At 35.9% G+C, this 26,187-nt stretch overlaps 1 protein-coding gene across 6 annotated transcripts in view; it reads left to right on the top strand.

Annotated features, from left to right (window-relative positions):
• LRRIQ3 (leucine rich repeats and IQ motif containing 3) overlaps window positions 1-26,187 on the top strand; it is a 367,465-nt gene that overhangs the window by 292,009 nt on the left and 49,269 nt on the right. Inside the window, exon 15 of one of the 6 annotated variants that reach the window (XR_006584399.1) lies at window positions 5,081-5,108. The exons of the other annotated variants lie outside the window; for them this stretch is intronic. The gene's annotated coding sequence lies outside the window, so the exon portion shown is untranslated. Of the gene's footprint in view, window positions 1-5,080; window positions 5,109-26,187 lie in introns of those variants that run through there. 6 annotated transcript variants of the gene reach the window in all.

The raw sequence follows: 26,187 nt of genomic DNA, 5'->3' as shown, positions 1-26,187 counted from the left end.
TGATATAGACTAGAATAGTAGGAAGCATTTAGATACACAATATATTTTAAAGGTAAAACTAATAGAAATTGCTGATGGATTGGATCATGAATTAAAAGTCATTATGGGTATAATAAAGTATATTGTTATAAAAAACACATTTTTGTAGATGCTGTCAGAGTGAGCATATAGGAATCTAACTCCTAGTGGCCTTGTGTCTGGGGAATTCCCATGAAATCATCCCTAAGTGCCTAAAGTCAAGGCTCAGGATCTTGAATGAAAGGAGCAGAATGCAAGTCACAACCAAAATCATTTCTCAGACTGCGTGCTCCAAAATACCCTTTTATTTCTGATTACCACATAGAATGTGGGTTGTGGGAGTGGGCAAGATTCTATTTGACTCTAAGTGATTTAGGATAGTTGTGTAATGTTTTGGTGTTACTCAGATGTATATGGGACTTGTAACTCTGCAGATGGGCAACCCACAAAAGTCTGTACAGAACTTGTTAGAAATGTATAACTCTGACTAAAAGCCTTCTTCAAGCTATCATTGTTAGTCTGATCCCTCCTGTAAATTAACCTCCTTATTGGGTAATTATCACTGCAGGGTAGAAATGTTTCCTTCAGCCTCAATAGTGTTCCAAAGCCTCCATAATGTTAATGAACTTCAGGACTGAGGTCTCCCAGGGTGAAAGGACCCATAACTCTCTCAATCCTGGGGAATGAAACCTTTCTCTCTCTCTCTCTCTTTTTAATGTCCCAAATGCTCAATTGCCAAAACATGTACTCTTCTAAATTCAAGCCAATAAAAGTTTTCTCAATGGGTTTCTTTGGAATGATCTTTTTCTTTTCTCTTCAACTTCTTTTTTAAAATCTCCTTCTCATTTCCCTTCTCCCTTTCTTCCTCCGTCCCTTCCTCCTCTTTGTTCATTTTCTAAATTATGCTTTTGTGCTTGATAGGCCCCAACTGTGGGGTATAGTTGATTAAATTGATTGTACATCCTCTTGGTCTCTTTTACTTTCCTAAGAAGCAAATCATATATTTCTGTTATCACAAGGGATTTCTAGCTCCATATACATTCTGCATCTCTCAGGAGGGGACATGCTATTGAAACTGTTTTAGTTTCACTAGAAACTACAACTGTCCAATTGAAATTTTGCTGATTTCTAAGTCATGATATGCTAACAGACCTGGTGGGATGGGGATAGAGGGAGTCATATTCATGACAATAGCTTTAAAAAGTAACTCATTGATAAACTGTCACTCAATGTATTTAAGGGAGAGCACCACCTATATGCCATCCAATAGGTACTCCCAGTCCTCCACAGTGGCATTTTCCAAAGGATGCACCATGTTCCTCAGGACATGCTCTATAAGAAACAATTCTATAGTCAATGTCTTTGGAAAATGCTGGGTCAAATGAGTTTATTTACTGTATGACTTATTAAGGCTTTTAATAGTCAAAGCATTTCTTCCATTTTTGAGTTTTTAGAATTCCCATATTATAAAGAAGATGACCATAAAACCCCTTTAAGAAATATCTCATGGGGAAAGTGTTCTATTCTATGCTGTTCCACAGTTATCTAGTCACCTATGCCTTTTGGGAGAATAACTTTGAGGGCACTCAAAAGAGCAGTAGTGAGGATATGGAAGCAACTTAACAAATTGACTAATTGATTACTGTCTTCCCTCTGGGTAGACACCATGGGTTCAAAATGGAAGAGTTTTTCCCTAGAGGTACGTTATTTTACTTAAGTCAATTTTTGAAAGTAGTTTAACTAGAAGAGATTCTCCAAATGGAAAAATTTGACCTTGGGTGAAAAAAAGGTTTATGTGCTCAAGCTTACATTGGTAAATGCTCAAGCTTTGAGCTCTTACTATAGCTCCCTTTGATTTTGATGCTGTTATTCTTTTATAGCAGAAAAGTGGCTTAATTTCTTTAGCTTCTTTTGTATCCCTAACAAATTTTCTGTAGAATAGTGAGGATTTTTCTCTATTTAGGATATATTAAGAGTTAAATTGTGGCATTGTAAGAGAGGCTGTCCAGAAGCAAAAATTCGATGTTTATTAAGTTTTTACTGGCTGTGCCCTATAGGCCCTGGCTTATTCTGGTCACTATTTATTGTATTATGCTATACAAGTTCTTGTGCCCGAGGGCCAGTTGCTGATAAAGTACAGGAACAAAGCCAAATATGTATTACAGCCAAGTAAGGGAAGTAAATAGAACTAATAATCTTATTGGATTTTCTAAAAGAATGCCTTTAGAATAAAGCCCTAGGCAAAGGGAAATATAATAATAAGGGATAAAACTGTCATGCAATTGACTTTATAGTGATTCCTTGCTCTATAGAGCAGTATCTTAACCTATGACTTAGGGGTTCTGTTGGATCTTGGAAGATATCCTGGCTTCCTCTTAGTTGATATGCTTCTCATCCAGGAACGCTGAGACTCCTGTAGACAATCATAAGCTTTATTTGATTTTGTACCAGCCATTGCAAGGTTGTCTTGAGATAGTTGTATTCACTACTAATAATGTCCAATCAAAAGGCTGTTGTGTTCTAGGAATCTCTGAAAGTAATAAATTGACAGAGAAAGTGTTTTTTTATTTTTTGAAGTTATCCAACAAATACTAAGTGCCTCTCTGTGCAGGCACTGTTCTGGGTACTTGAATCCAGAAAAACCAGGTATCTCTCAATGCCATTTTCTGACTTCATAATGCTACTGCATACATAGCTTAAACTAATGCTATAGACTGGCTTGTTTTAGGGAGTCATTAAAGCAAATACTGACCTCAAAAAAGCAGAGTGATAAGGGAAATCTACTGGCTTAACTTCATCATCTGAGAGGTTCTGTGTTATACAGTATTTACTTCATTTGCTTGATTTTGAGCTTGGATGTGGCTTTTTCTCTATAACAAAATGTTACCTTCACATCTGTATTCAATCACTAGCTATGAGAAGACATGGTAGCCACCTTTTAGGGTTATTTAGCCCATATCCATTCTCCTTTTGGATACATGACTCTGACCTACTGGCCACAGTTTACTGATGCAGAAGACACTTGACCTGTGGAACTGTATCAAGGTGATAGGAGTGCTTTAGACTCTACAATACAAGTTCATGAATCCTTTCTATCATGGTGCCTAGACCTATGTGTTGCCTCTTTATAATGAATCTTAGTTATTCAGCTCTTCCTTTTATTGTAACATTATTAAAATGTTATATTATTAATAGTATATATTGAATATATATTGAAAACTACAAGACATTAATAAAAAAATTGAAGAAGGCACAAATAAATGGAAAGATATACTGTGTTCATGGATTAGAAGACTTAATATTGTTAATGTGTCCATACTACCCAAAGCAATATATAGATTCGACGCAATCTCTTCTAAGTACCACTGGCATTTTTCACAAAAACAAAATAAACTCCTAAAATATTTATGGAACCATAAAATACACAAAATAAGCAAAACTGTCTTGAGAAAGAACAAAGCTGGGAACATCACACTCCCTGATTTTAAAAGTATATTACAAATCTCTAGTAATTAAACAGTATGGTATTGGCACATAGATCAGTGAAACAGAATAGAGAGCCCAAATATAAGCCCACATATACATGGTCAATTAATTTATGACAAAAGAGTCAAGAGTATACAATGGAAAAAGGACAGTCTCTTCAATAAATGCTGCTGGGAAAATTGGACAGCCACATACAGAAGAACAAAACTCAACCACTATCTTATACTGTACACAAACATTAACTCAAAATTGATTAAAGACTTGAATGCAAGCTCTGAAACCATAAGCTCCTAGAAGAAAACATAGGCAGTAAGCTCCTTGACACAGGTCTTGGCAATGATGTTTTTGAATCTGACACCAAAAGCACCAAAGGCAAAAATAAACAAGTGGGACTATATTAAGCTAGACAGATTCTATATAGCAAAGGACACCATCAACAAAATGAAAAGGCAACCTACTAAATGGGAGAAAATATTTGAAAATCACATGTCTGATAAGGGCTAATATCTAAAATACATAAAGATCTCATATAACTTAACAACAAAAAATCAAACAATTGATTGAAAAATAGGCTGAAGATCTGAATAGACATTTTTCCAAAACAGACACACAGATAGCCAACAGATACCTTAAAAAGTGCTCAGTATCATTAATCATCAGGGAAATGAAAATCCCAAATCTATAATGAGATATCACCTTATACTTGTTAGAATGACTAGTATCAAAAAGACAAGAAATAACAAGTGTTGGTGAGGATGTGAACGTCGTTGGTAGGAATGTAAATTGGTGTAGCCACTATGGTGGAAAACAGTATGGAGGTTCTTTAAAAACTTAAAAATAGAATTACCTTATGATCCAGCAGTTCCACTTCTAAATGTTTATCAAAAAAAAACCCAAAAGGGAATGCAAGCTGGTGCAGCCACTCTGGAAAACAGTATGGAGGTTCCTCAAAACACTAAACCTATGACCAGCAATTGCACTACTAGGTATTTATCCAAGGGATTCAGGTATGCTGTGTTGAAGGGACACACACACCCCAATGTTCATAGCAGCTCTATCAACAATAGCCAAAGTATGGAAAGAACCCCAATGTCCACCAACGGATGAATGGTTAAAGATTTGTATATATATATATATATATATATATATATATATATATATATATATACACACACACACACACACCAGAGTATTACTTGGCAATCAAAAAGAATGGAATCTTGCCATTTACAACTATGTGGATGGAACTGGAGGGTATTATGCTAAGTGAAATTAGTCAGAGAAAGACAAATATCATATGACTTCACTCATATGAGGACTTTAAGAGACAAAACAAATGAACATAAGGGAAAGGAAACAAAAGTAATATAAAAACAGAAGATACTCATAAATATGGAGAACAAACAGAGGGTTCCTGGAGGGAGTGTGGGAGGGGGGATGGGCTAAATGGGTAAGGGGCACTAAGAAATCTACTCCTGAAATGATTGTTGCACTATATGCTAACTATTTTAGATGTAAATTTAAAACAAAACCCAAAAACACTAATTTGAAAAGATATCTGTACTTTGTATTGCAGCATTATTTACAACAGTCAAGATATGGAAACAACCTAGGTGTCCATTGGTGGATAAATAGATAAAGAAATTGTGGTATACATGCACAGTGGAATATTATTCAGTAATAAACAAGAATGAACAACAACATGGAAGGACCTCAAAAACATTATGCCAAATGAAATAAGTCTGACAGGATAGACAAATATTGTATGATTTCACATATATGTGAGATAAAAAACAAAACAAAACAAAAAAAGAAAAGAAAAAACAGAAAACAAAAACCCCAGCTCATAGATACAGAAAACAGATCAGTGGATGCAAGAAAAGGGGGATGGGGGATGGGAAAAATGGGTAAACTGTTTTTTTTTTAACTTTAAATAAATTGAATAAAAATAAATTTAAAAAAAATTTACTGAGCATTTACTATGTACCTGGTGCAGGGGAAACAACCAATGGTGATTGGGCTCTCATGGAACTTACAGTCTTGTGAGGGAAGACACAATAAGAAATAAGTATGCAGTATGGCAGGTGATAATGAGTGCTAAGAAGAAAAAGTAAAGTAGGATAAGGGAGAGAGAGATAGGGTTTATTTATGCAGCATGGTTAGGAAAGTGCATTATTGGTGCTTTTTAAATGTGTGTAAGTAAATGAGCACAGCTATACACAGTCCTATGTTTATTCAGTTAGTTGGTCATTCAAGAAATGATGATCAATACTTTATCCCCTCTCCCAGGTGTTTTCTTTTCAACTTATTGAGTTGTTAATCATCCCTATGTTATTTTCGTGTAAGGAGTAAATTAATTTTTAAAATATGGATATTAATGGCATAGAAAAATATCTAGCACAATGCTTGACATATAGTAGGTATATTACAAAGCTTGTTGATCTCAGCACTGAAAACCTGAAATAGGACCCAATTTTGATTCTCTCTCTAGAATTCCGCATACTATTCAAAACCTCAATGTTTGGCTTTCTGTGTGTGAGAAAACTTTCAAATCATAATCATAGTCATAACTGATCTTACTAAGTGCTTACTGTGATACTGTGATAAGTAAATGAGTCTCAGTGCTAATTCTTTATTAAAAGCAACAAGAAAAACAGCAACAAGCAAATGCATAGAGAGCCTAGTGTAAGTCACCAAACAAGAATATGGTGACTATAGATATCTGTTTTGCTGATCAAAGCCTATAACCACAATAAAAACATAAAACAGGAAAAAAAAATTAGCTACTCTAGCATTCTTTCAATAAATTCTATTTTTGTTTGCCTTATATACCACAGGCTGTTGTTTTTGTTATTGAAATAAAAAAAAATCCTTACTAGATAAACAAATGTTATAGAAAACTGTTCAACCAAATTCTCTAATCTTAAACTAGTTCAACACGCTCTAACAATAAGCACAATGTTGATGACATTTCAGCTCCATTTAAGGCAGTCCAAAACAACTGGCGATTTACTACTATCTTAGTATACTGCTTTTGACCCTGAGCCTGTCCTTTTTAACTTGTTGACAGATCCTGGTTTTCTGGCTTAGGCTTCATGGTATGTGTACACTTTAGTTAAGACTATGATTCACTTTATGCTTGGCCATCTCCCTCAGGACCAATGAGTCCAGCTTTAACCCTCTAGAATGTAAACTCTGGCCTCAGTCTGCTTGTCCAGTCCAATAAAGGGACCCACAGTGGTTCTTTGCAGGTAAGAAGAACTGGGGGGATATTTCAGTTGGTAGTAAAGGATCAATAACTAAATTTTATGGTTTATGGTCTGAAATTTTGACATCATGTTTCCAGTCTTTTTCCTACATAGCCAAACCAGTTTAAATTATGAATCAATGTTTAAACTTAAGTTTCTTTTTGAATACAACAAAGTAATTTGAACTTGAAATGTGGCATAGTGAAATATCTAAAAATAGAGATTTTTATTAAATTCCATTTTAATTATACAAGCCAAATACACACAATTAGCTCTATGCAACAGGACAATTAATAGTCCTATTTCCCCTAGAGTTCAAAGTTTTCAAAGCATGAACACCTATTAATCCTTTAAGAATGTTTAAAAAAATTTTTTTTAATGTTTATTTATTTTTGAGAGAGAAGGAGACAGAATGCTAGTGGATTAGGGGCAGAGAGAGAGGGAGACACAGAATCCGAAGCAGGCTCCAGGCTCTGAGCTGTCAGCACAGAGCCCCATGCAGGGCTTGAACTCACGAACTGTGAGATCATGACCTGAGCCAAAGTCAGATGCTCAACTGACTGAGCCACCCAGGTGTCCCAAGAATGCTTTTATGTTGCCTTTCAATAAAGCCTTTTCTGACTGCTCAGGTAGAATTGACTATTCCATTGCTAGCCATTCTTCCACCTCATCATCTCTGATACTCTGGGAGCATATGTATTAACATGGCTGCTACTCTTTCCACTCCAGGGACTATTTTCCTTGAAGCAGTGACCATCTCTGATATTCTCTATCTTGAGAGTCTGATAAAAAAGAAGGCACTTAATAAATTTTGAGAAATAAATTTTTGAGTGTGTTGGAAAAACACTCAAAAATATTTTCAGATTAAACTGACCTTTCACTACCTATCAATCACACCCTAGTTGACCTTAACTCAGCAAACCAGTATAAATTTCTGATTTTACCATTGTTTTTCCATTTGTCTTTGTTCTATGTCTATGCTCCTTTTGGTCTGATAAGAATAAGAATCTACATCAAATCTCTTAATTACAGATGATGTTTGAACAACACCGCTGGATCTGTTCATGTCCACTTACCCACAGATTTTTTTTTTTTCTGCAAAACACTTTATTGTTTCCGTTTGGTCTACCACTTGGGAGAGGGCTCTTGGGGGGTGACAGAGCTGCCTACTGACAGCAGGGAAAGGCTCGGGCAGAAGTCCTGACACCAGGGGGAAGAAGAGGGTCCGCTTAAGGGCCTCCGGTTTCTGCAGGTTCCAGCTGTGCTTAAGAGTGAGGCTTTGAAGAGATCCTCACCCAGCCTGACACAGGTGGCCAGCCAGGCTGTGGAGGTTAGTCAAGCAATTGCTTATATTCTTGATGAGTTTCACTTGCTCATCTAGGAAGTGGCTTTCCCGGATGTCACAGAGAAGGGGAAGTCTGCGCAGTCATAACCCAGGGCCTGCAGATACAAAGGGCTTGGTTCGGGTTCTTCTCCAGGGACAGCTTCTGCACATCCTGAAAGAGGGCATGACTGCCCGGCTGGTTTTGCATCTTCAAGAAGCATTTGGTGCCCTCCTGCTTCTCTTTGGCTGACTCAGGAAAGAAGCAGCCCACGCCTCCAGAGCCATACCCCCATGGTGAAAATAGGAGCCCAAAGAGAGGTAGGTGTAGGAGGCCCACAGATCAGGTGGTTGACTGGTACCTCCACTTTGGTGGAATAATTCTGACCAATCTGCAACTCATGGTTGATCAGCAATAAGGAGCAAAACTTATAAAATGGTGTTGGCTGGTCCTGGAGGCAGAGGATTGCTGATAAGATGGTTCCAAAGTTTGCCACTACAAAATAGGTTGGACAGTGGTTAGAATTTGGAAGAAGCGGTGCCCCTGGGTCCATTCTGCCCATTTTTGAAACAAAAGACAGATTGGGTACTGCTGGGTGTAGTGTATTCACAGATTTTTTACAATATTTTAAATGATTCTCTTAATAATGTTTTCTCTAGCTTATTTTATTGTAAGAATACAGGATATAATAAATATAACATGCAAAATATATGTTAATTATTACTGGTAAGGCTTCCTCTCAACAGTAAGCTATTAGTAGTTAAATTTTGGGAGAGTCAAAAGTTAGACTCCGTGGAGGTTTGGCTCCCCTAATCCCCATATTGTTCAAGAGTCAGCTGTATCTAAATTTAATATGTGAAGAAAAATTCAAGTTTAGATGTTTATACACTTAGTATTTTTAGAAAATCCTGACATTTTGAGACTTATGAGGAAGATAGTTTTGCAGCTTAGAACTGAGGTCAAAAGTGGTTGAAGTATTGGCTTTTATGCTTTGAAGAAATTTCAATAGATTTGATGCAGGAGGATCATTTCTTTTCTATCAAGTTTTAAGAAATATAATCCTTGTATACAAATGAATACACTTAGGAACATAGGTCAAAGCTGGAAATATATTAGTTCATATGATAACATGTTTGGTAGGGTAACACTACTGGTGCAAAAAAACAACTTTTCAAGAATAAATATAGTCTTACAATTTTCACAAATACAGTTTGGAGAAGAAATGACTGATACTGCAAGAACGTTGCAGAGGCAGGTTTTTTGGTGGAAATGAGTAGTTTTGAGTAAGTTGAAGTGATCTATGTATGGAGGTCTGGTCAAATCATATATCTTTAATAAAAGTGACACTGATTTTAAATATAATGAGATTCACCCATTTTTAGTTTTAGAGACTTGGACTAAACCAAGTTTATGAAGAAAAATCTGAAGTTGCTTGTCAATGTAAATGTAAAGTGAAACATTCTCAGCAACCATTTGACAGTGATAATAAGCATCTCAATTTTACGTTTCAGTAGCATGTCTCTATTGCATAATTTCAGCATGCACATGATATTCAATCACATGTGTATGGAAACAATGCCTTCTCAGAAAATTTCCAAGGACTTCTTCAATGCTTTTAGGCAATAAGCTTTTGGAAATTGTTTTCAAGTCCAGTTTTTTCACATTCTCTTCACAAGTAATTTTTGGCTTGATACTTGTTTTGTTGGATGACAGAGCTTGAAGGCAACCTTTTATTGAGCTTAATGGCAGTTTGATGAAAGTAATATCTAATTTGGATGCATTGGCTCTGAACATTTCCTAGGAAGTGGGGAGGTGCCAGACATCCCCAGAGCTGTCAGATATGTAGCTCCATCAGCAGGATTTAATGTGGAAAGACTGGACTCTAGAATTAGAATATCTGGACCAAAGTATTGGTGTTTTGCTTGTCTGATTGGCAAGTGCACACAAGAAAGTATTTAGGAGCCTCCAATCTCACCCCAATGTCCTGAATTTCTCTGTACAGTTCCTCTTTGCATCTGAGGTCTCAGCATTGTCTTTGTCATCCTTCCAGTGAACTTTCCACTCACCTTTCTATCCCTGTGCTTATGCTGTTCCTTTATTTAGTATGATCATTTCCTTTGTTCCTTTTCCACTTCTCCAACTCTTATTCATCCTTCAGACTGTTCAAAAAGTCTTCTTTTTGAAGCATGTGCTTTTTGAAGACATGTGCTAATGTCTCAGAGAATTTACTTGCAACTCTCCAGATCCACAGTGATTCTTTCACTTAGTTTGTAAGCTTGTTTGAATACAGGAGGTCTACCTAATCACCTTTACCTCCTCTATTCCTTGTTGTAAGAGTCTTCATAATGTTCTATGCGCACATATAGTTGTTCAATACACGTTTAAATTTAAGAGGAGTTATAACTAAATTTTAAGTCTCTTCTCCCTCAAAAAATCTTTTATCTGAAGTGCCAGGAGCTCAGCAGCTCTTGCACATCCTTTGTTCTCAATGCCATCCACTATTTATGTGAGGGGACAGAAACAGAAAATTATGTTTTTTGTAACTTTATAGTATTTTATATTTTTCAACATTCTCTCATGTGTATGACCACGTTTGAGGGTCAGAGCAGCCCCTGAGATGGGAAGGGCAAGTGTGATTACTCTTACGTGGGGGGTGAGAAAACTGAGACAATTGGACTGCTCATATTCTCACCACTGGTCAACAGCCATGTCAGTATCCAATTCTGGTCTCCTGACTGGTGGAGTACTGTATTTTCTCTTTTCTCTGTTACACTTCATCCCCCTACAAGTATTCTTTGCAGGTCCAGTGTGTTCCCTATCTAGGAAAGCCCTCTCTGTAGCCCACACAGATTTATTGAGCAGAGTGAATTGTCCCGTATCTGACCTGTGACTGCATAGAGAGGATTTTCTTATTGTTCTTCTTGGGAAGCATGTTTCTTTAGCAAGTATGGCTGTGTTGCTTGGTCTTATGTGGCAATTCATAGGACTACCACTTTGATGGTTTTACTTGGTCAACAGTTCACATCAGTGAAATGATTTTATTTCATCCCACCGTCACTTGAATCTTTTCAAGCAAATGACCACTCGTTTGACTCACCTGGACCAAATGAATGAAGTTGTGGAATAACCTGCTAAGCTTGGAGTTCTATGTGTACTGGTATCACATACTATTGCATACCACTATTGGAGAAGAGTGGCACAGCTAACTGAACTCTGTAAATTCAAATATGTATGCTGTGTTTTTAAAAGAGAAAGTTAATAGAAATAGATTGAGAGCAGAAATTTAGCTAAGAGAATAACACGTCCTGGAGTATCCTGAAAATTAGTACACATTAGTAAAGTCTATAATAACTTTATATTTATTTTAATTTTTTATTTTTAAAATTTTTATTTAAATTCTAGTTCATTAACATAGTGCAATACTGGTTTCAGGAGTAGAATACAATAACTTTATGCTTTAAAATGAAATGAGAATATATTTAATCTAAAAAAGTTAAAATTATTTTCAGCAAAACTCACAAACTACTATATTTATTCCATTATCTATATTAAACAAATGCATATTAGAAAGAATCGTAAGAGGACCCCATCCATTCTGTCAACATTTTCATTAATTTTATATATATATACATATAAATATATATACATATATATGTATATATATATGTATATATATATATATACATATATATATATATATATATATATATATATATATATATATATATAGTGGTATTGCTGAAGCTTTGGTCAGAGCTAGCTAGGCCTAGGTAACTTCTTTGAATTTCTTTGAAGATTGCAGTTTTACCACTGGAAAGCAGAAGTGCTCAGTTATCTAAATTTTGCCCTATTCCTTGCAATATTCTTAGGAGGATCGTTCCTATCAATTAGAATTGGTGAGGTAAGGGGATTCATAAATGTACTGCATAAATTAAGTTATTGAGCATAATAGGATATCAGCTTTGTAGGATAAATTATGTATGAGTCAGTGTATAAATATGTGTGAATTATCTGTAACATATGACTGATCTATTGAACATCTAAAGAAGCAGTAAAAGTTGAAGAAAGGATTGACACAGAATTACACCACAGACTGCACAAGTGAACACACAGCCAGATGGAGGATGAGCTATTCCACTATTAAAAAAGAAAGCATCAACAATATATCCAAGAATCATTTAAAAATTGCATTAACTCATAAAGTCCACAATGATTTATAGCACACTTACATATATATTACTTCGTTAGATTCTCAGAACTGAGTAGCGTAGTTAATATATTTTTCCCATTTACAAATGTGGAAATTCAACTTTTGAAAGTTTGACAAATATCTCAAGTCACACATCTAGTCCACTGGAGCCCAGAATATAGGTTTTCTGGTTCCCTGTCCAATGTTCTCCACACCATTTTATACACTGTTAAGTAGGTACCCATTGTTTAACATATATTGGGGATATCAAGAATATCATTGTTCATATGACTGAAGAACTTATGATCTAATTATATTGACAGGAAAAGGAAGGGCAAACGTATATGTTTACAAACTTCTTGATATATAGGAGGCTTTCAATAAATGTATGGCCAAAGAAATGAGCTAAGTGCCAAATTAGCAAAAGGCAATAAATACTATATGGATTCATGGAAAGAATAATCACTAAAGCAAGGCTATCAGAAGAATCATGAGGGATAGGAATAAGAAAATAGTATATAAACAATCTGAATGTGTAAGAAGGGGAGAGCGGAGTTCCTCTAGGCAGAGCCTGACCTGACCAAAGCACAGAGAACTCGTTTTGATTTGGAGAATGACTAGTGGAGTAGCTTGGCTATATACAGCAGAATGTTTATGCATGAGAGTAATGGGGGTAGAAATAGGGAGTGGAAGAGGATGGACATGTTGGAGTTAGACTGAAAAAGTAATATGTGACTAGATATGAAGAACATTTAATTTTAAATTTAATGCTATAGAAAATGCAGAACTTTGCAAGTGTTTTAATTTTGTTTCATTTTTGGTAAGTAAATTTCAAGATAGAATAGATTTTAATCCAAACAGTTTCAGATTAAGGTTAAAAAAAACATGGATCTGCTTTTGAAAATGAAATTCATTGAGATATTCAAATTTATGTTCGATAGAGTACATCTGTTTAAAGAATACAATGCAATGACTTTCAACAGATCTACATGCTTGAGGAAGTAGCACACCAATAAAGATATGGAATATTTCCATCATTATGCCATGCCTACAAGATAAACTATAGATTCTATTTGACTCCATCACAACTTAGCTATTTGATCCATTTGTCATTTAACATTTCTAAACTTTTACTAAACCATGTACTATTTCTGAGTGTCTCAGGATTGTTATATGGCAAAAATCATACAATGAAAGTATGAATTATTTGAAAATTGTGAGGTGCAATGAAAATTACGGCCTTATTATTCTAAGTTAAATACAGTTACAGGAAGACTAATATGACTGTGGAATATAGGATGGGCTCAAAGAGCTATTGGAACTAGGAAAAACATCAGCAAAAGTACTGCATTATTACAGGTATGACACGATTTGGTTGTGTACTAAGACTGGGGGTGTAGATCCTTGAGGTGAGTATAGTGGGTAGGATCAGTAAATCAGCACTCATATACTCCAGGCTTTCTTATTGGTTACTTCCATTTCAGTTTCATATGGTATTGGATTTCAGTTCATACCTCAGCAAAATTCCAAGTTATTTCAGGTCTAGGAACTATTGGGCTTGCTCATCCACAAATGTAACAAGTCAGCACACACCTAAGTCAGTACATCAACCTACTCCTGCGGGATTTTTCTAAAACATAACCTACACCTTTAATCCCCAGATAAAACCCTTTTAATGACTTCAACATTGCATTTAAATCAAACAAAAACTCCTTAATATGATGGATAAGATAATTAAAATCTGTAGCTTGCCCATTTCTTCACACTCTTCCCTCATCATACTTTACCTAGTCTATGCATCATAATTCTTGTTCTTCTTCTGCCATGCCTGGAAGACGTTAATAATATGCAATACCACTCCTCATTGAGCCTAAACTCAGGATGGTCCTCAGGTTAGTATCATATGCCCTCAAACTGATCAGAGATGTGTGGGCTTTGCAAAGGGAAAAATATGACCTTGAATCCTAGCCATTCACTAATTGTGGGCCCTGTTGATGAATCTCAAGAAGGCTCAGTTTTCTTATTTGTAAAATGAAAATGGAGATAATAGTACTAACCTCCAGGGTTTCCTGTGAGGATTAAATGAGGTACCAGAATATCTAAGAGGAAAGAATCTGAACCAAGGCTGGCTTGGTTGTATTCTAGCTTTGCCACTCATGAGTTGTATGACCTTGGGAAAATTACTTAACTTTGCTATGCCTCAGGTTCCTCATATGTAGAAGGGGATAGAACCTACCTCACGGGACTTTTGTTAGAACTGAATTAACTCATGGAGATGAGATACTGAGACGGATGCTCAGCATATAACATTCAATAGGTGATAGATGTAATCTATCATTACCTCTATTGTAACTTATAATAGAAATAAATATATTATTTTTAAATAATATAGTAAATAAACATTTTTAAATTATCACAACCTCTCTTCTCTGAACCTACACCCACTGTACCTTCAAAGGAATAAGTCTTCTGCATATTGTGGAAACTCTGGAGCTCACTCTTTCTGTGCAGATTCTGGGTGATAGACTGATTCCCCTCAGAAGAACTGAGTGAGGGTTCAGCTTGTTTTCTCAGCAAGAAAAGCCATTGTCCACAGGGAATGTGGAATCATGAGATCCTGCAGTGCTTCTGGGGGTATCTGGATCAGCAGACAGAAGATGGTAGGAGTCCAGGTCGCTGCACTCACCAGAGACAGCCTGTGTCCAGAATGACACAGGGAGACAGGAAATGGAGGCCAGGACAGCATAGTAGGGAGACAGCAGCAGAGAGGGAATGAGGAGAATTTAGTAGCTTCCTAGTTTGGGGATCTGTGGAATAAGAGAACCATTTAAAAGGATTTAATGAAAAAGTTCCCTCTATAAGGTGCTATGTAAAACTCTCATGTCTCTCCTTTAAAGATACTTTCAAGAAAGATCTGCATCGTTCTCCAAAACTTCTGGAGTCAGACTGTTATTTCTTAGAAATGGATGTGGTATAGAGTCTGGACCACGTTGAATTGTTGAAGAGAATTTAATACAATTCCTGGCATAAAGCAGGCACTTGATAAATGGTAGTAATCGTTATTATTGATAGACATTGAATTGTGTGCAGTTTCCTGAAATTTGATGTTGCTTCGTATATACTTTTCCACATTTTTTCCCTTTTGCCTACAATGCCCTTCTCTACTTGTCTATCTCCCATATTTATGAATTTTCAACTTGTCCTTTAAGAACTATCTAAAGCACCTTTACTTCATTGGAATTGATCAGTTTCTCCTTTGGCCCACTACATTTTCTTATCTATTCCACTCTTACTCAGCATTACTATGACTCGTGCAGCCATGAATACCAGCCTTGTTCAACTACGTGCAATGCTTGTGTCCATTATGGGAAGAACAGCCTCTAACTGGTTGACCTGTTTAACAACTCACTATCCCTTCTATACTAAGACTCTCTCAGTCTGTTTTTCCTATGTGTACAGGTATCTTTATCCTGGCAGCCTTGGATCCATGAGAGCTGAGATCTGGAAACTTTTATCCTAACTTTTCAAAGTTTTCTAGGGCTCCCTTCCAGGACCCACGGCTAATCTCTGGCCAGCAGAGGATGTATAGGTGTAAGAGAACTCCACAACACTGTTTGTGGGTAATCGCTAGGTAGGGTGTAAGGAAGTAAACGCAATAAAGAATCTGTCAGCTATAACAGGCCAAATAGCCAGAGACCTGAGCTTTAGAGGCAACAGATTATTAGCATTGACTCATTGGCCAGCATAATTTTAGATAATTAAATTGCTTTTTGAATACTTGTTGGCCCACCAACAGGTGGTCTGCTCCTTGACTAAACACATAAATAGAGTAAAAATTCATTCTTGTTTTCCTAGAACAGTATGGTTTATACCAGTTGGACAGGAGTATAATTCTGAATAAGCACTTTCTTTGACTCTTAAATGGGACATGGTTTGGACAATAAATTATATAGTCACTGTATAAATAGATCAATACCAGTGAGAAGTAAGATCCTTCACTTCCCATATATGGTGGAATGATTGGGTGCCCAAGTAAGCACCTGGGATCTCTTCTATTGTCTTAGTCTAGTTTCCCTTGGCTTCTGGATTAGTAGAGAGCCATAGGTATTATTCACATTATTGCTTTTCTTGTTCTTTGGCTTGACTGACTTCAGAAATCTTGTAACATGCTAGTCAGGAGCTAGCATCACAGACCCAGTTGACAAAATTGTATCAGTGGCTGAGAGAATGATGTATAATACATGAGTATAACCTGAAACATAAGGGTAATTTTGTGCAAGTCCAATCTTCCTTAATCGGGCCTCCTACAGAGGAAGATGGCCTTCTGCAAAACCAAACGATAAAATAATCAATTCTTTCTTGGTGGAGGTGGTGAGTAGAGCTGGAAGCCACTGGTATGCCGTACAGTTTTTCTGTTGCTGAAGGGGAATCCTCTTAAATCCCTTGGTAATGTTAGGGGAAAGGCTGGTCCTCATCTAACAATTAATCTATGTAGCAGGGTGGAGTAGGAAATCAAATTCTGCCCTTTCATATATATTCTGCCCTATCAGGTTTGGATTCCAGCTCCTGATCATGACAAAAGAGGAACTGGTTATCCCCACTTATGAAACATAAAATCCCCAAGAGCCAGGTTCACTTTAATAGTGTCTAATGCCTGGACTCAGTTGATCCCTGCCCTTTAAGAATATGTTTGACACCTGTCCAATTTAGATGGCCTCTTTGTTTTAGTTAGCACAAGAAGGTCAAATCTGTCATTTTCCATCTTCCTCTAGATTCTAATCTCCTAAAGACTGTACATTTCCATTTTTGAGGACATTCTTTTCCAACTCCTGAAACCTTCATGATTTGCCATCTGTAACTCACAGTGATCTTTAGAGAAATATCTTCTGCTTCACCCTTTTGCTCTGTCAGAAAATTACCTTTTACCTTGGAGCACTACTTCCCTTGAAGCCATTTCAGGTGGTGGCTGTTTTCTTTTCCACTCTCATTCACTGATCGGGCTGGAGGAGGGCAAAGAGTATGGTTGTCCTCCTTTTGCTCCTAACTGCTTTTAGTTTATTACCCTACTCTCTTACCTTAGCCCTCCAGCTTTCAAAATCTCGTGTCATAGAACTATGCCAACCCAAACACCTTCTTGTGGATATCTTCTAATCCTCTTCCTTGAAGACATTAGAGTCACAATTACTTTCTTCAATAACACTATTATCAGAATTTTGGAGGATATCATCATCATCCATGTAGATTATCCTTTCAGTACTTTGAACTTTCATTTCCTTAAACTTTTCTTCTCTAATTATCTTAATTTTCACTTACCTTAGCTACTCACTCCCATGGGCCAGAACCTAGACCTTGACATAACATGACCTCAGTTTCAATCATTTGATTCTCTGTCCATTATCTCCTTTCAACCAATTCCTTCTAGTACCCCAACTACAGCAGCAGTTTTATACTACAGAAACATTCAATTAGTTGATTTTATTATCTTTTCTCTGCCCTATATTCCCTTATGTCTCAACGGGCCTCTTTTTTGAGTTTAAATACCATGAACAATTACCATCATCATTCTCTTGTATATACTTCTAAATCTCTTGCCCCTTTCTAGCTTCATCATATTCACTTATCAAAATTATATTAATTGCAAATTGCTATCCTGTAACTGAATGTTGCTGGAGAAAAATACAACCATGCTGAAATGGTATTACTTTAAATTAAGGATCCCTAATGTAAAGCACACTCTTAATGCCATCTAACAATTATACTAGATTTTTCTAGTTTACTCACCCTTCAATTCTCATATAATCTCTTCTGAAACCATTAATACAACACACACTCTTTCATCCTTAATATCCGTTCTTTAACGGATATTCAACAAACTCCTACCACCACATCTAACCATCATCTGTATCAACTTTCTATTACTTGGTTGAAGTGCCTGTGCTCTGAGGAAAGGCCAACCCCTCTACCTATAGGGTAGATTATCTCCAGGATATTGCTTCAGTATTTTCCCTCTCTTCTGAATATTCATATCACCTCACCTCCTCCCACCCCAGCTTTACCAGATTAGTTCTTATATTGACAAATAGTCTGTTATTTTTCCAAACTTTCTTCTTTGACCTCTTTTAATTTCCAGCTACTTCTCCAGCTCTCTATTTTCTTTTATAGCAGAATCATTCATATGAGTTGTATGTACTCACTCTCTCCAATTACTTCCCAGCCTTTGTGAATTGACCCCACTTCAGTAAGGCTTTTACCTCTGTCCCTCCACTGAAAGTAGTCAAGGTCATCAATGGTATCCATATTTCTAAACCTGGTGGTTAGTTCTCATCCAGCTTAATTCATTAACAGTATTTGGCACAACTGATCACTCCCTCTTTCAGTAAATACTTTGGCTTCTAGAATCACCGAGCTACTAACTTTCCTTTTATTTCATTGTTTGTTTCTTCTTAGTCTTCTTTGCTGTTTCCTTTCATCTCTTTGTCCTCTTCATATTAGGATTCTCAGTCCTTTAATCTTTTTTCTGTCTCTACTCAGCCTTTTAGTGGTATCATGGCTCTAGGTGTCCATTATATGCTGATGATATACCGTATTGGTATCATAAAGCATTTTAAGTTCTTTTCCTGATTCATCATATTCGGAGCAACCCTAGAAGTCCTATTGAACTGTAAGATTATATTATCTCTAAACATTCCAGTTAGCTTCCCTTCTCACATAAAGTAAATGTCCCTGCAAAGGCCTTTGCATCCCCATTACTTATCTAATTCTCAGCTCAATCTCCTCTACTCCTCTTTCATTCTTTGCATTTGCTGTTCCTCTTCCTGGAAAGATCTTCTACCAGGTCCCCATATGGTTCTCCATTTTTTACCTCCTTCAGCTCTTTACTAAAATGTTACCTCTGCATTGAGGCAATTTCCTCAACACTTCTTATTCCTCTTCCTATATAACATACTACATAGTTTACCAATTTGTATTACTTATTGTAATATTTTTCTTCCACTAGAACATAAGGATTAAGAAGCTGGGGGTATTTGTTTTCTCACAGATGTATTCTCAGCACTTCTATAAATGTTTGATGATCAAATAAACAAATGGGCTATATACAAACCATAGATCAGAGCCTAAATAAGGTTACTCTTGAGGTTCTTAGTGAGGTTTTATTCTTAATGGCTTTGATTCAAGGTAGACTGGAGAATTACTTATAGCCCTTCTATACTGAGATAAACTTGTTTTAGATTTAGAGAGGAGCTTTTGGTTTGTCAGGGTGAAGGAAACTGTATAGTTGCTAAGGCATTAACATTACTAAATATTATTATTAATTTTATTATCTGGGGAGTTCAGAGTGGAGGGATTTGAAAAAAATTGAAAGTTTCTGTGGGAGTCAATAGGGAAAAACATTCAAAGATTCTTTTTAAAAAAATGTTTATTTTATTTTTGAGAGAGAGATTGAATGCAAGGAGGGGAGGGACAGAGAGAGGAGAGAGAGAATCCCAAGCTGGGTCCACACTGTTAGCACAGAGCCCAAAGTAGGGCTCAAATTCCAGAACCATGAGATCATGACCTGAGCCAAAACCAAGAGTTGGACATTTAACTGAGCCGCCCAGATGCCTCTCCAAGACCCTTTATAACTGGAAATATGAATGGCCACAGGACATATCTAGGAGAGGTTCATGGGTCTGTTCTCATCACAACCTTTCTAAGACTGTCCTGAGAAACTTTGGCATGCAATTGAATTTTGATTTGTGTGTATATGATCTATGATTATAAAGTCTATGTAAAATCTTAAATGCACTTAAATCACACAAATTAACATTTAAATGAAAAAATAATTACAACTTTAGTGTTTTATTCTAGTGTATGCATATGTATATGTGGGTGTAGAAAGGATGAAAGGTGAGGGGTCATTTTTTATAAAGGTATATTTTTTAGAAGTAAGAGTGATAGTTGAAGGCTAAACTTCTAGTGTCTGAATAGTTATTTCTGGAAGAAAATGTACTACCAGACTAGATCCACATGACTTTTAAGAAAATAGATGCATTTCATAAAACAAGAGATGAATTTGTTCAATATTATCTAAGCTAATATAAAATTTGAATCAAGAATAAATAACTAATAATAAAGGGTTTGTCATTGATGGAAGGAAGAGAGACAAAGCACATTTAGACATGACAGCAAAGTTAATACATTCCAAAAACATCCAAAAGTTTACCTAAATGAGGAATGGGGCTTATTGGAATCAAGAATCTAAGGAGCAGATTAAATGTACAGCCTCTTAACAGGACAGTGGGTACCATAAGAACTTCATGGTAATAAGTTATACTTAGGATACAATGAATGTTTAAGGTTATTTTTTGTAGCTGTTACCTTAGAGTATTGTTAGTAAATTTGTGTTTTTTTCTTATTGTATTCTATAAGGATAATAAAGAGCTACTACTTTCCCCTGACACTCTTTAAAGGGGACAGGAAATTTGGTGAGACTCAGAAGGAAGCACAAAGCTCTAACCTGTATGGTTTCCATGGAATTATTGTGTTTGGTTCAGGAGGGAAGGCAATGTCTCCCTCTGTTCTTGAAGGGATAAAATATGCAAGGAAACCTGCTAATGCCTAGGCCTTAGTTTATCACGGACTTATGAATCAAGAAGGATCCTTGGGACACATTGGATTATAGGAGTCCTTTTCGCTCTATTATTTTTAATAATCCTCTTCATTTAAATAGTCTAAATCCTCCCCACATTTCATGCCTCTATTTAGATATCATATATCACCCTCTTCTTCCTTTTTTCTAGACTGGAGTTTTTTTCCCTTGTCTGTGTTCCTGCAGAAATCTCCTTACTCTCCATCACTTTTCACACTCCATTTTCTTGCTTGTACCATACCAGACTATGAACCTTTTTTTTTTAAGTTTATTTATTTTTAGAGAGAGACAGCATGAGTGGGGGTGGGGCAGAGAGCCCAACATGGGGCTTGAACTCGTGAAACTGTGAGATCATGACCTGAGCTGAAACCAAAAGTCAGACACTTGACCAGCTGAGCCACCTAGGTGCCCCAGACTATGAACCTTTTGAAGCACCAACTTGTTCATTGTCAAATTCCCAGAGAGGAGTATAGCATCTGGATCGTTTGTAGAGTAAATACTTATCCTCTTCTTACTGTGTGTCTGGCACTGGGCCAACCAAGTATTTCATGTGCATTAATTCATTTGATTCTCACAATAAACTTGGAAAGAAATTGCTATTATATCCATTTTAAAGATAAGACACCTGAGGCTGAAAGAGCATGAGTGATTTGCCCAATGTCACACACATAGAGAGCAACAAAATAAGCACTAGATTTCAAATCTTTCAGAAAGTCTTAGGATATTCTCAACCACTTTGACATATTCAAATTATTATTTAATGAATAATTCAACTGAGTGTCAGAAAGAGCTGGGGTCCATGCACTATAGATCTCATTTCCATATATCTTTACACCTAAAATTACCACTTCCCAAGAGTGTATTAAGTTGTGCATTTAATGGGGAATGTTGGGAAGGTTCTTAGTAATGAGAGAGTCTCTTGTCCCTCTATGACCTGAGGGATGAAGTGGGATAGAGTCCTAGTAAAGTTACCTAATCTGAACTCTCAGAAGAAAAGTCTGTTTTCCCTTTTGGAATGAAATTATCCATTCTAAAACAAGAAGGAACAAGATTATATCTATAAGAACTTGAACTTCAGTTTCCAAACTACTTTCTTGTTGGATAAAAAAGAATGAAAGATAAAGCTATATATCATGTTTTCAAGTCTTATGTTTAATAAACATCAAATGAAACTCTGCCAAATGGGTGAGTGGGAGTCAGATGTATAATTAAATCTCCTTCTGGAATATATGCCACTCAGAGATCAAATGGCTAGCATCAAATTGGTCTGTCCAAATGTGATCTATTGCCTCCTGGAAAGCTGTCAATTGGTCTTCACCATGGAAATTTAAAGGAATAGATTTTTTTTAAGTAAATGTTCTAACTTATTTGAGAATCTAAGCACAGATGTAGAGAAAGAAAAATGAATGATGTATTGTAAATTATGCTTAGTGTAAGTAGTGTCTCTGACTTTATGCACATTGCATGTTGGATTTCTTTTAGACTTAATGTCACATATGAAGTATTCTCAAGGTTTTTCTTGTTAGACCTCTCTCAATAATGATTTACAGTAAATGGATGGGTAGAGCCATGTGATGAGTGGCATTTCATATGAAAACACTGGATATTTGAGTTTGTCCTTTCATGACATCTAAAAAAAAAAGAAGAAGAAGGGGGGAGCATCAAGAGATATTCACAGCCAGAATAGAGCAAATGAAAATCCAGCAGTACCTTTAAATATCATTCCATAAGGACAGCTCACTCTATTAGGAAGAGGTAAATAACATTTCTATTATAAGAAAAAAAAATCTTTGTACAAACACTTCCTTCTATTCTGGAGCCCAAAACAGATGCTATTTTATAAGATTATATCTATAGTAATGATTACAATTCATTAGATATCATTAAATAGCTATTCTCAAAATCAATGTACTAAAAATAAATACAGTGTTTCAAATGCCATGCTGGTGTGTGGTATTTCTATTCAGAATTTTTTAAAAAGAAGAAACTTGCTTTAGTAAAATGAACAGTTATTTTTTCTATCAAGGTGACAGGTTGCAATTGATCTTTTCCAGTGTGGTTAATAAGCAAAAGCAGTTCCCATGGGCACCATGAGAGGAGAAGCAATTCTGCTGTTTGAAATAATGTTTGGATGCTTGATATTTTCTGGTTTTCTTCATACTTAACAAAGCTCATGACACTATTTTATTCTGAATCTGGTTACCGACCCTTATTGTTTGTTCTTTTTATAGATAAAATCTAACTGTAATCTTGTACTTTAGGTAAATATAGCCTGCCTCGGTAGGTGGTACTAATCTAAAATAATGGTAAATGCATACCCCTATGCTAAAGGGAACAACTCTTAACATGTTAATAGTTTCTTAGGAGTGAGAATGAACCTAGTTCTTATGTTTCTGGGAACCTTTCTCTCCTCTTTTCTGAAAGTGGTGCTACCCTACCTATACTATTGCTTTCACTGTTGTAATGTAACAAGTACCTGGCCTTCGAGTTTTTAACTGGGAGGAGGGTTGTTTCTTCTGCTACATGACCCGTGCTGGAGTACTGCATGGTGAGCACATTTGCTGTGGCTCTCCCCGCTTCAGGTGAATAGTGGTTGGAGGGATCTTAGGGCAGAACTTAAAGCCCATTTTGGGTATGGGAGTGTTTTGTCTTCTTCAGGTTGATGGGTTTTGTATAAGGGAAGAGTTGTTCCTCTACTGAGGAACAGTCATTTGTGGTGTCAAAGGGAAATTTGTGTGGCTCTGTTGTTCCCTGAATGTTGCCTCTGGATAAAGGAAAGATGTAGAGTACAGTTAAATGGTTGGGATGTGGCGTTGGGAGTTCAACACTTCACTTCTGTCTTTACCATGCTTAGGCCATTTACTGAACTTTGCTTAATTAGACTGTAAATATTCAGAGTTTTTTTTTTAATGAAAGAAAATATATATTATTTAAAATATTATTTTGTGATCATGGCTTTGTAGTCACAACCTTTGTATTTTCTTCAGTAATGTAATATTAATATGGGAATAGTATAGGATAGAGTTTAAAAAGTTATTGTTGCAACACTAATTTTATGTAAAGCCACGAGAGTAATTTTGGAGGTGTGGATTATCTTTTGCAGTCAAAGCGCATGCGTTTGGTTCACATTTAATAATAAAAAGAACAACAGCAACAGCAATAATAAAAGTAACAGTCATGATTAGTTGGGAATTCAGTACAAATATTAACTATAAATGAACTATCCCATCCAGTCAATTTTGAAAACCCAGGATGTTTGGCACAATGTTTGGAGTTGTGACACAGTTGCAAAAAAGTTAATTCCTTTTGACTTCTGCCAGTTAGTATTAAACTTATGAGGCATGAAATCATCTAATTCTCGATAATAGGTTTTCTATAGAGTTCCCAGTAGAAAACATTTATGCTTGAAACATATGTGCCTAGATCTCACAAACCACAGGAACATTTATTTACAAAAATGCAGGCAGTCTTCCCCTTTCAATGCTCAGAAACAAAATAATTTTTTAGAAAGACGGGAGAAAATGGGCCATAAATTTGCCCATATCTTTTGTGAAGGCTCAACAAATCAACTGAGTTAAAGCCTGGGATGTGTTACATTTGCATATTTATATATCCAAACTTTTGGCAATTGCTACTTTTTCTCATCTCCATTTTATTCCAGTTTTCTTCATTATTTTTTCTATTGGAGTGGTATGTTTTATTTTTGTCATCAAGTGGAGAGGTACAGGATGCCTGATCAGATCAAACTGAGATGAAAAATTATCCCATTTCATAGTATGAAAAGATCAATTTTAACATATCAAGTTTCATGAAAGGCAGAGGAGAAAAATGCGTCTTGGATACTGAACTGTCACTAACTTATTCTCAATCTTATTTTCACCTGATATTTCAGAGTATAGTCAGACCCTTATGACAAAGTTCTGGGTTGAGATCTTGAAATCGTTTATATTCAAAAGAAGGTATATCACTACATTTTAGCCCTCCTTATCATCTTTTCTACAACATGCTGACCACATATCGAAAATAGTTGGCTCTTTTTCTTCTTTTCCTTCAGGTTTCCAAAACACACCAATTTTACCTTCTTTCTAGAAGATTATTCTCTGTTTTCATGAATTCTAATATGCTGCAGTTTCTTCTCTGGGCATCTACTTTAGTCTGAATTTCTATTTACCAATGTTTATTTATTGTCTCAGATTTTACCAGTACATTTCACTGAAGGAAATTTAGAAAATACAAAAAAATACAAGGAGTTGGAAACCAATGCTACACTGTATGTTAACTAACTTGAATTTAAATAAATTGAAGATTTATTTAAATAAGTAAAATAAGAAAGATTTCAATCTGCCAATCCAGAAATGACCATGATGTTTGTGTCCTTCCTCCTTTTTTTTTTTTTTGCATACACACCTACACACATTCTGTGCCATATAAAATTTGAACTGTATTGTAAAGTGACATTAGGCTTATTTATATGTTTAATTTCCTTTGCAAAGTGGAGAATGTTTACTCTAAAATTCTCCTGTATATTAGAATCACCCTAGGAACTGTAAGAAAAAAAAAGTAAAATGTATCAACATTTCAGCCTCAGAAATTTTTTATTTGATCTGGTTTCATATAGAGGTGTTTCAAAAAAAAAAAACAACTCACCAGACATTTCTACTACTCTACAAGATAAAGAATCAGTGCTGTAGAATATTCTCATTTTCTTCTACTCTGTGTACTTGGAAGTGAGTCTGTAAGTACATATCACAATAAACTCTTCTCAGGCTAGCTCTTTTCCTATTTGGTCTCTGGCAATTGATCATGATCTTTAGTCATAGATTAGACTGGGTTAAATTATAGTTTTCAATTCTTTACTTGGTTCATGTTACAGAATTATAAATTCATGATACCCTTTCTAGATGACTTTGAAAAGCCTCTATTACCAGAGCAAGTGGAATATGTATCTCTGATTCTGTGATATAGGTCTTTCTTTGGACAATAGAATGATAGACATGAGGTGATCAAGGATTTCAAATATGCTTGACTTCTCATGCTTTTTCCATATGCTATGAGAAGAACATGGTCACTTAATGGATGGTCTGATCAGCAAAATGTATGACTTAGGTCACATGGGGGGACCCTGAACTGAACTTGTACCTGAAACCAAGTGAAAACATGAAACAGAACTGCTTGTGCTGACCCACAGATCCATATGCAAGAAAAACAGATGTTTTGTTATAAGTGCTAATATTTTGTAAGTTTTTTTTTTTTTATACAGCATCAACACAGAAAGAAAAAAACTGACTGGTTCAC

Source organism: Felis catus, chromosome C1 (assembly GCF_018350175.1).
Source record: "Felis catus isolate Fca126 chromosome C1, F.catus_Fca126_mat1.0, whole genome shotgun sequence".
NCBI lineage: Eukaryota > Metazoa > Chordata > Mammalia > Carnivora > Felidae > Felis > Felis catus.
Note: the sequence above shows the minus strand (reverse complement) of the source record. Positions and strands in the feature narration are given on the sequence as shown.